The sequence below is a fragment of the Pipistrellus kuhlii genome, unplaced genomic scaffold, assembly GCF_014108245.1.
Source record: "Pipistrellus kuhlii isolate mPipKuh1 unplaced genomic scaffold, mPipKuh1.p scaffold_m20_p_22, whole genome shotgun sequence".
Lineage (NCBI taxonomy): Eukaryota > Metazoa > Chordata > Mammalia > Chiroptera > Vespertilionidae > Pipistrellus > Pipistrellus kuhlii.
In genome coordinates, this window is record NW_023425521.1 from 8,708,936 (window position 1) to 8,720,025 (window position 11,090).

The following is an 11,090-nucleotide window of genomic DNA, read 5'->3' on the forward strand; positions in this document are numbered from 1 at the left end:
TTATATTATACATAATATATTCTGATAATGGGGTAATATGCAAATTAGTCGGGATGCTGTCATGTAACGACCAATCAGCAGGCTGCCTGTGTGGCAGGAGCGGGTGGGAGCGGACTTGTGCTGCCTGGGCACATGAGGCTCACATTCCCACCCCCTGTGCCGGCCTGGGGGACTTGAGGCTCGAGTTCCCTCTCCCCAGCTCCCCTCACAGCAAAAGGCAAATAGCAATATTAAAATATTTTCTCTAGCCCAAACCGGTTTGGCTCAGTGGACTGAAGGGTCCCAGGTTCGATTCCGGTCAGGGGCATGTACCTTGGTTGCGGGCACATCCCCGGTAGTGGTTGTGCAGGAGGCAGCTGGTCGATGTTTCTCTCTCATCGACGTTTCTGGATCTCTCTCCCTCTCTCCTCCTATCTGTGAAAAATCAATAAAATATATTATAAAAAAAATATTTTCTCTAATTCAATTTTAATGTGCATGGATTTTGTGCACTGGGCCACTAGTATTACATAATAAACTTTTTTTTTTTTTTTTAAGTGAAGCCTGTCTCCATTTCCCTAATAATTCCACTGTGTCCTCATCTCAGGATAATCGGCTCTCTATTCCGGCCTCCTGCTGGTACTCCTTGCTTAGCCTCTTCCTGGCTCCCTCTGCTCCAGTCCTATGGCCACTGTCCCCACCTCACTCTACTATAGACCCTTATGGTTCCTCTGGCCTCCCCTCCAGACCAGGCTAACATACAGCTGTGAGAGAGGATGCTTGTCCAGAAATGTGAATCCAGTCACAGCATCCATTCCCTGGCCCAGCCGGCGTGGCTCAGTGGTTGAACGTCGGACCTATGAACCAGGAGATCATAGTTCGATTCCCGGCCGGGGTAGCAGAACTTCATGCCTGGATTTGGGCTCCATCCCCCGTAGGGGCCATGCAGGAGGCAGCCGATCAATGATTCACTCTCATTACTGATGTTTCTCTCTCTCTATCTCTCCCTTCCTCTCGGAAATCAATAAAAATATATTAAAAACAAACAAACAAACAAACAAACACACCTCCCCTGGCTCATTGTCAACAGAGGGGCAGAAGGCACACTCCTCAGTGTCAAATCCAAAGCTCATCCTGGTGTGGCTCCTGCCTCCTGCCTGTGCCCAGCTCTCACCGACCTCCACGGTCCCTCTCTCAGTGCCCTGGGGGTCTGGTCCCTGAAAAAGGGCTCAACAGTCAGCAATCCAGGGATGAAAACAAGAATCACTCGGTCTATCAAAGAAATCGCAGATAGCAGTCTAGGTCCAGATGTCCTTTCTTGGTTACATCACCTTGGAGCCCAAATAGTCTTTCTTTTCTAGTTAAAATATTACTTCTTTCCTTGAAGGTCCTGACCCCTTCTTCCTAATCCCACTGGGGCCCAGCCTGCAGCCTGGAGGCTTGGGGACTTGGGGCTCTCACCGGCCCTAGCGTGCTCCCCGCCCCGGTGTGTATGTTTCTGGGCCTGTGTATGTTACACACTGTCCCTGGAGCGGAGCCAGGATGTGAACGGAACTGCCCACACTCAGGGAGCCCTGGGACCACACTCACGCAGGAAGACAGATGGGAGGAAGCAGCAAGAGACACGGTGCGAGAGAGAAGCTGAGAAGGAGGGAGGCAAAACAAGGCCTGTGGTGACAGCACAGACAGAAACGCGGGGACCCCCAGAGAGGGGGGAGGGGGAGGGGCTGCTGTCACCAGCGGGGGAGCGGGAGCTGGGGGTCTGCCGGCCGCACTGGGCTGGGCAGAGGCACCCCTGGTGGCCTCTCACAGTCTCCATCATGGGGCCCAGAACACGGAGGCAAATTTATCTTTGGGGCCCACCCCTCCCTTCTATCAATAGATGTCCAGGGCCCTGGCCAGGCCCGTAGGAGCCGGCTGCCTGGTGTCCCCACCCTTCCTCCAGGGCCCGTCGATAAACAAACTCCCTGGCAGGCTTCGAACATGGGTCGGAGGAGGGTTCCTAGGAGGAAACGGCATTTTTGGAGGGACTTGCTTTGTTTTAGGAAACACCTCTTCAGGGGCCTTGGAGGCAGATGTTGGGCGGAGAGTCCCGTGTTGAGGGGAAGGTGGCAGTGGACTGAGGCCAGGCAGAGGCCACCTCCTGTCACCCCTCCCTTGACAGCGGGGTGAGTTGACCAAGACGCAGAGGAGGAGGAACCCACCGAGAGGAGGCCCTCCAGGGTCAGGGGGTGAGAAGGCACAGGACGCCTGGGGAGAAACCCTTCCCTGGAGGAGCCTGGATGGGGCCTGGGCCTGCAGAGGGCGCTCACCTGGCCACCTGGGTGCCGTGGGGACTCCATGGAGACCCTGGAGCAGTAAAGAGCTCGGGAGCCGGGCTCGCTGGCACAGGGCCATCAAGTTTGCTGGTGTTGCAGCTGCCCAGGCTAAAAGGGGCGGCCAGGCCCTGACTCCGCAGTGAGGTGAAGCAGCCAGCACTGAGCCCTGGTCAAATTGGGCCCTGGAGAGTGTGTGTGTGTGTGTGTGTGTGTGTGTGTGCGTGCGCGCGCGTGTGTTTGCATGTGTGTATGCGCGTGTGTGTATGCATATGTGTGTGTGTGTGTGTGTGTGTGTGCACACACACCAGATGAAGAGAGGCCTGTGGGAGGAGAGAAAACTCCACAGGTATATAGATGGGACTGCCTGCAGTCACGCTGTTTGGACCTGACACTGCCCCTCGAGCTGTGAAGGGCAACAGATGTCACAGGGGACAATGGGATGTGGGGAGGGATAACGTTGTATTAAAACCACAGCAAAGGTCTTGGCTTCCAGCAGCCTTAGGCCCGGGAACCTAAAGCCAACCCCAGGGGACACTTTTGGGCCCTGGGTCTTCGGGGTGAGACCTTGAACTGATGCAGCGGGCGGAGGGGTGCTTATAATCTGATAGATAGAGCACCTGAATTAAACCGAGAGATAATCACATTATTTTGAAATTCTGGAAGGCATACACGTACAGGACATTAAGGATCAACCCGAATTCTGGACCTGCTGAGGGGCGTGGCTCTCCCCGGCAGCAGATGGCCGCTCCGGCTCTCCCACCAGCCGGAGTGTGGCTTCTTGGGTGAGGGAGCTTCTGAGTTCAGGTCAAGGCGCCTTCACATCTAATCTGCTCTCAGTAAAGACCAGCTGACCTGCTCGGCACACCTGAGACCGGAGGTGAAGACCAAGGTCAGGAGTGGTAGCTCGGATAGAAGGGAGGAGCAGGCAGGGCAGGGCGAGTGGAACCTCTGACTCAGGACCCTGTGCTGCTGACCCGCTGTGACCTTGGAGGTCACCCAGGAGTAATGCGCTCCTCGAAGGCAGGGCCTCCCATGCCCACCCCCTTCCTCCTGCTTCTCTGGGTTCGGCGGAGGCCCTGCCCTGGGTGAGGCTGCCCCAGGGCCGCGGCTGAGGCACAGTTGTGCCTTCGCCTGTCTCCCACAGGGCAGCCTCGGGCGGTGGCTTGTTCACCCTGCACGTGTGGCTTGAGTGGCTGCCACTTCCTCACTGCACCCCTGGCACAGGGGCTTGGCTGAGGAGCAGGGGGTATGGAGCCAGAGTTAGAATAGGTTTAAAACCCGAGGTGAGAACCCAGAGCTGTCGCAAGCTTTGAGCAAAGTACAGGAGTCCCTGCCGTGCAGTTTGGGGCTGGGGCTGGAGGTGATTACATGCCTGTCGATGTCAGCAGCTCCGCCTTGTGCCTCTCTGTCCCCCCAGGCTGCACACTCTCGCTCCCCAGAGCGTTTCTTGCTCTCCACAGTGCTGCTAGCTCTCACACAGTCTTCGATGTTTGTTGATTGGTTGACTGACTCCGGGAGAACAGCAGGGAGGTGGGGATTGAGAACAGACTGGGCATGACCCTCCCAAAGATTTCCTTCCTGGAGGGGGGAGCTGGCCCGAGGCGTGTGACGCTGGGGCTAATGCCTCCTGTTCAGCCCAGGCCACCATCCACAGGGCAAACCTTCTGGCTGGAGGGGCCTGGCGGTGTCCTACTGACTGTGACCCAGTGCCCAGACTCTCCTGTGTGGTCATGGTGAGACACCGGTGTCCCTGATCACATCCCGACCTCTGCGCTCTCTGATGGCCTGTCCACACCCCTGCCTCCCTGGGTGCTGATTCCGTGCTGAGGAAAGCGGAGTGCGGGAGGGGGGGCCGTGCACGCTCCTGCCACAGGGTCTGCCCTCCCCTCCTGCTCCCTGGGCGGAGCTGCCTTCCTCTCATCGTCACCTGGCTGCACCCCAGTCCCCTCCCCTAGAGAGCCTTCCCTCAGCCGAGACCTTCCCCCCCCACCCCCCGCGATGCTCCAGCCCTTTCCTCCTGCCATTTTCTCCATGCTCTTGTTGCTGCACGCAACTAGGTTTCTGTGTACGTGTGTGCACATCTGCATGCACATATGTTGTTAGTTTACTTTTTCGTGCTCTGTCTCCCCCACTTCACATAAGTTACATGAAAGCAGGGGCTTGTCTGTCTTCCTGCTTACTGTCTCTGCAGGGCCTAGAACAGTCCTGACACCAGTAAGTGCCCAACAAACCCTATGAAAGAAAGGGAAGGAATGGAGGAAGGGAGAAAGAGAAGGGAAAGAGGCAGGGAGGAAAGGAGGAAGGGATGGAGGAAGGGAGAGAGGGAAAAGAAAGCAACTTTCTCCTGACCCGCCCCCTCGGGGCCTCACGGAGACACGCGGGGAGTTGGGGAAGGCTGCCCCTTTCGCTGCCTCCCCCCTCGGGTGCCCAGGGCTGTTGTGCCACCTCCTGCACCCAGCTGGTCCCCACCACTGCTCACCCACCTCACAGCCCGTTCCCCGGGGTCTGCAGAGCGGAAAAGCTGGCCTCACCTGATCTCGCTGCTCCTCCTCCCATCCTGCAGTGTGGATCTGGCTCCTGGGCAGGTGGGCCGCTCAGCTCCAGGTCCCCGTGGGGCACACAGTCATTGATGACCCCCAGCCTCCCCCCCTCGAATGCTGGCGGCCTCACGTGACTCTGTCTTCATCCGTGGCTCAAGAAACTTGTGGCCAACTCCCCCTCCTCGCTGCCACAGGGCGGCGGCTCTGCTGGAGGCTCCTGCCGCCCCGACCGACCGACCGACCGACCGGGGCTGCGGCCGTTCTGGCCCCTCTGCTCCCCGTGCGGCTGCAGCTAGGCTTTGCCCAGAGTGACTGCCGGTCCATTGTGCGCTTCTCCGAGCAGCCATGTGCCTCCCATTCAGCCCAGCTTTCTTTTCAAGGAAGTTGGAGCCAGTTCCTCAGGAACTCTGTCGCCTGGTCAGGGTCTGTGCCTTTCCATTGCTTGCGGTGCCAAAGCAAGGCCACCTCCCTGAGCTGGGCGGCCTTTGGTCCAGGCATGTTGGTTTGGGCAGCGGCCCCAGTGGCCAAGCACAGCGCCTCTTCCGCCTCCTTCCAGCACAGCAAGCTCTTGCTCCTTAAAATAAAATGTTTTAACTGGAGAAAGAGATAGAGATAGAGATAGAGATAGAGATAGAGAGAGAGAGAGAGAGAGAGAGAGAGAGAGGACTGAGATCAATTTGTTGTTCCACTTATTCCTGCATTCATTGGTTGATTCTTGTATGTGCCCTGACTGGGAATCAAACCTGCCTGCACTTGGTGTGTCAGGACTATGCATCAACCCAGTGGTCGGCAAACTCATGAATCCACAGAGCCAAACATCAACAGGACAACAACTGAAATTTCTTTTGAGAGCCACATTTTCTAAACTTAAACTTCTTCTAACGCCACTTCTTCAACATAGACTCGCCCAGGCCGTGGTATTTTGTGGGAGAGCTACACTCAAGGGCCAAAGGGCCGCATGTGGCTCTCGAGCCGCAGTTTGCCGTCCACGGCATTAACCAGCTGAGCTACCTACCAGGGGCTCTTGCTCCTTTGGCTGTTTCTCTGGCCAGGACTCTCCTGCCCGCGGTCCCTGTGCCAGCTCCACCCCTGCTCGTCCCGGGCTCTCTGATTCGATGCCACATGCCCAGACGCCGGCCCTCACCCCGGATCTGGGCCAAGCAACCTTTTCACGTGCTGACTCCCAGGCTGTGCCTGTCACGTTCACTGTTTTAGCCCCAGCGTGCCCAGCACTTGCCGCATGGAAGGGGCTCGGTGAGGCGGCTGTGAAGAGTGGATGGACTCTGTGTCCAGCGTTGGCATCTCGCAGGGCCTTGGGACTGGGGCCCCGTCTCCTAAGCCTCTGGGATCTCTGTGGCCCCAGCACGTACGTGCCCAGGAGAAGGGAGCTGGCTGTGTGTGTGCTGGGGCGGGGAAGCCGTGCTGGGAGGGGCCCCGCAGCCAGGAGGCCCCTCGCCTGTCCTCCCCAAACAGGAAAAGGGGTAGGATCGCCAGATAACATGCAGAACACACACTTCGATTTAAGTTTCACATAAACAACAAATACATGTTTAACATATGCCATGTGATATGTGGGACATACCTAACCCCCTCCCCCCATTTTTTTTTTTTTAATTAAATTCAAATGTAAACGGGCCTCCTGGATTTTTCCTTCTCTCTGAAGCTGCTAGCCTTAGCAGGGTAGACAGAATCAGCAGGTGCTGGGGGTTTCAGGTCCTGTTTACATGGGTCATTATGTTCACGGTCTTGCCTTTTCCTGCTTCTTAAATGCTTTGGCCAAAGAACAGCGTGCCGCCAGGTGTGGCTGCCTGCACGGCCACTGGGGCACACAGGCCGGGTGCCCCCTGTGTCTCCCCTCCCCCCGGCCTCTGGGTGGGCAGGGAAGGCCATCCTGCGGAGGGCACGCTCAGAGCTGACATCTGAAGGGACCGGCCACACGATGCGGTGCAGCTGGTGGTGGGAATGGACTGGTGAGTCTGAGAACAAGATGGCCAGAGCAGTGCTGCAGGCGTGCGAGGGGCGGAGTTTGCATGGAAAACGTCCTGGACCACACCTCCGCCCACAACACCCGGGCTGTGGGGGGGCCTCCAGGGCAGGGTCTCAGCAGCAGTGAGGGGGCAGGAAGGGAGAGTGTTTGCCATCCCAGGCGGGGGAGTCTGGTAACGTGTGGGGGGGGGGGGGCGGGGGGGGGCGGATCCTGGTGCCTGACTGCAGTTTGGTGGGACCAGCTGCTCCTGGGAATGCCTGGGTGGAGCCATGCGGCCTTAGAGCTCAGACCCCCTGTGGCTGGTCCCCAGGGAGGCAGCCTCCTCCACTCAGAGCCTCGTCCACCCTCTCTCCACCTAAGCAGCCCCCTGCCCCCCCCCCCCCCCCCCCGCACTGCTGGCAGGGTGTGTTCTCCCCTCCGAGGCGGGGGATGGTCCTGAGCGGGGAGGGGAGGACCTAAAGGGCCCCATCCCACCTCCTGGCTTGGAAGGGGCTGGCAGCACCCTCAGGGAGCGAGTTCCCAGCCAGCCGCTGCCCCTCTGCCCACCCCGGAAATGGCTCAGTTCCACGCCCAGCTCACAGGGCATTGCTGCGGCTGCTTGCCTGTTGGCACCCGAAGGAAGCTGTTTCTTAACTTCAAATGCCCACCAACTCCCTCCCGCTGGAAAGCTACCCCCCCAACCACGTCTGTGCTCACGGAGAGGAACACCCGGCCCCTCGGCAGGGGCAGCTGTTTGTGCGGTGGCATCCTCGGGCGGGTTGCCAAGTGTGTTCTCTCGGCAAGGCCCGTTTTGGCCGGGGCCCTCCTGGAGCTTCTGGCCACGCCCGTGGGAAGCCCAGGGCGCGGGGGGCAGGTGGGGGAGGGTGTCCCTCTCTCTCTCTCTCTCTCTCTCTCACACACACACACACACACACACACACCCCGGGCGCTGGCTGAGTCTGGCTGAGGAGTTCCATGGGCTCAGGCAGTTGAGGGTCGGGGCCACGGAGAGGGGAGATGGCAGACAAAGAGGAGATGGTCAGGATGTGAGTGAGACAGGCGGGATGTACCACAGAGCCGCCCCTCCCCTGGGACCCAAGAGCGGGAACTAAAAGCGGGGAGATGGGGCAAAAGGAGATCGGCCGGGGCTTTTTTGAAAGAGCTGCCCAGACCCTGTCCTGTTTGCAGGGGAGACATGGGAGGGTGAACTGCCCCCAGGGCGAAGGCCCCCATCCCAGATGGCTCAGCAACAGGACTGAAGGGCCCGGGGCACCCCTGGTCCGCTCCGGCTCCGCCTGTCCGCTCTGCCCAGGAGCCCTGGGTGATCCTGACTGAGGGAGGAAAGGTCACCTTCCTCCTGGGACCCAACCTCTGCTCCCCACCAGAAGCAGTAACCCCTGAAGTCCGAGGCTAGAAAAGGTTTAGAAATTATCACAGAAAACCTGAGAACACCGGGCCTCCTTAAGCCCTGGAATAGGCCATGCAACTCCCCCGTCTGGGGGTACAACTCCCGCCCCCTCCACCGTCGCCGCACTAGCCAAGCTGATCACCCTACAAGAGCATTAGAGCTTGGGAAGGGCAAGAGAGTCAACATGACTCTAAACATGCTTTCTTAGCCTCCACGCCCATGTGGCCGTCTGGAAGGAAAGACACTTCTTGACCGCGAATGGACCCTCCATTAAATATCACAAAGGGATGGACTGGCTCCTGTCCTGTGTCTCTCCCCTCAGAGGTAGCTGTCAGACATTGCCAGGGTCACCAAAGAGGCTTGGGTGTGGTCACGGAAGGAAACAGGCGAGCTGACCCGGCCGCCAAGGCAGCAGCCTGAGCAGGACCTCGGTCCTTGGACGCCGTAGCGAATGCAGCCTTGAATAATCATTTAGCCCCGATTCCCTCCTGGTCGAACAAGGAGGAGTCTGCATGGTGATACACAGAACCTGCTGCCCTTGTTTCAGGAGCTCCTGCCTCGTGGAGACAAACATAAGGAAACTCCACAAATAAGCAGAGTGGCTGCGCAAGTACAGCCTTCGGGGCCAGGGCACCAGCCGCCGCCCTCTCCCTGGCTGCCTTCCCTTCCTAGGCTCCCGGTTTCTGGAGTTCTCCTCCTACCTGCTGGACCCTGACTTTTTTTTATTTTTATTTTTTTATTGATTTTTTACAGAGAGGAAGGGAGAGAGATAGAGAGCCAGATACATCGATGAGGGAGAAACATCGACCAGCTGCTTCTTGCACACCCCCTACCGGGGGGATGTGCCCGCAATCAAGGTACATGCCCTTGACCGGAATCGAACCCGGGACCTTTCAGTCCGCACACCGATGCTCTACCACTGAGCCAAACCGGCTTCGGCAGGACCCTGACTTTTTAGCTGCTTAGCCGTTGTGCTTTCCTGCCTAGAATCCCTCACGTTACAGGTGGTGATGGACATGGAACCCCTCGTGGATAACTTGGCCTTCCGGAGTCCTCTAGGCCACATGTGTCAAACACAAGGCCCGCGGGCCAAATTCGTCCCGCCAGGCCTTGCAATGTGGCCCGCACCGCGCTGTCATCACTGCACTCCGCTGCGTTTCCATCACAATGACAGTTTATGACTGTTCAGTAAACCATTCGGCCCGCGATTTAGGCTGGATTTTAGATTTTGGCCCCTTCTCTGATTGAGTTCGACACCCCATACTCTAGGCCGTCCTCTCCTGATGGCACTCCGACTGCTGGGCCCCTGACCACGGCTGTCACTCCGTTTCCGCACAGCAGTCAGGGTCACTCCGTCAGAGAGTGTGTGTGTGTGTGTGGGGGGGGGGGGGTGCGTAAGGAGTCAGATGGGGACAGGCAGTTCAGGTAGGGTAAAAGGCCCCAGGGAGGGAAGATGAGATAAGGGGGAGATGAGCCAGATGGTCAGGATTTGAGGAAGACAGGCAGAATGTCCCGTCAGCTGGGAGATGAAGGCAAAAATAGATTGGCTGCCGCTTTTCTGGAAAGAGAGAGAGAGAGAGAGAGAGAGAGAGAGAGAGAGAGAGAGAGAGAGAGAGAGAGAGAGAGAGGGAGAGAGAGAGAGAGAGAAGGCAGGTGCAGGGCATTTAAACTCAGCCCCGTGGCTGGCAAACTCATTAGTCAACAGAGCCAAATATCAAAAGGACAACGATTGAAATTTCTCTTGGGAGCCAAATTTTTTAAAACTTAAACTTCTAATGCCACTTCTTCAACATAGACTCGCCCAGGCCGTGGTATTTTGTGGAAGAGCCACACTCAAGGGGCCAAAGAGCCACATGTGGCTCTCGAGCCGCAGTTTGGCGACCACGGCCCTAGACTAGTGAGCTTTCCAGACAATCCTTTTCTGGGCCCCTCTTGCAGGCCGAGAGCTTTGTGACTTTCGCTGCAATCAACTTGGCTTCCCTTTGTGTATCCCTTCCTTGTCCGTGAATTCAACTTCTAAAGGCACCCAGCAGGTCTCCCTGCCAGGCACTCAACAGGAAAGGGACTTTTGTTCTGAGCTTGTAGGAAGTCTGGGCTGGCCTTGTCATCTACCCACAGCATTTCCTGGAAAAAGTACCTGGCTGGAGCTGCAGTAGGGGCTGGCCTCTAACCTTGGCCTTGGCCTTGCCACCCCCACTCTCCCCCTCCCCCCCAGGTCATGAGAGGTTGGGAAGGACTGATTGGTATCCTTAAGGGATTGGGGAGTCACGTCTGTCTCAGGCAAAGCCCCCAAAGGGGCAGAACATTACTGTGTGTGTGTGTGTGTGTGTGTGTAGGGACAGAACGTTAGTGTGTGTGTGTGTGTGTGTGTGTGTGTGTGTGTAGGGACAGAATGTTAGTGTGTGTGTGTGTGTGGTGTGTGGTGTGTGTGTGTGTGGTGTGTGTGTGTAGGCACAGAACGTTAGTGTGTGTGTGTGTATGTGTGTGGTGTGTGTAGGGACAGAATGTTAGTGTGTGTGTGTGTGGTGTGTGGTGTGTGTGTGTGGTGTGTGTGTGTGCGTGGGTGTGTGTGGAAGGCGGTGTCCTGCTTTCCAGAGGAACATCTCCTTCGTGACTGCAACGTGGGCAAGGCCCGGGCTCTGCCCGACACCTAGTGCCACCTGGGACCAGGGCGGGGCGAGGTCCAGGCAGGAGGTGCGGGGAGAGGAGGGAGGGAATGGGGAGCGCGGAGCCCAGGCCCAGGCCGCTCCTTCCCGGGCACCGGCCGCCCGCCCCGCCCCGCCCTCCCTCCAGCTCGGCCCGCGGCTTCCGAGGAGCCGGGGCCCAGAGGCCCCCCATACCCACGGGGTCGCAGGTCACCGTGCGCCCCCGAACGTGGA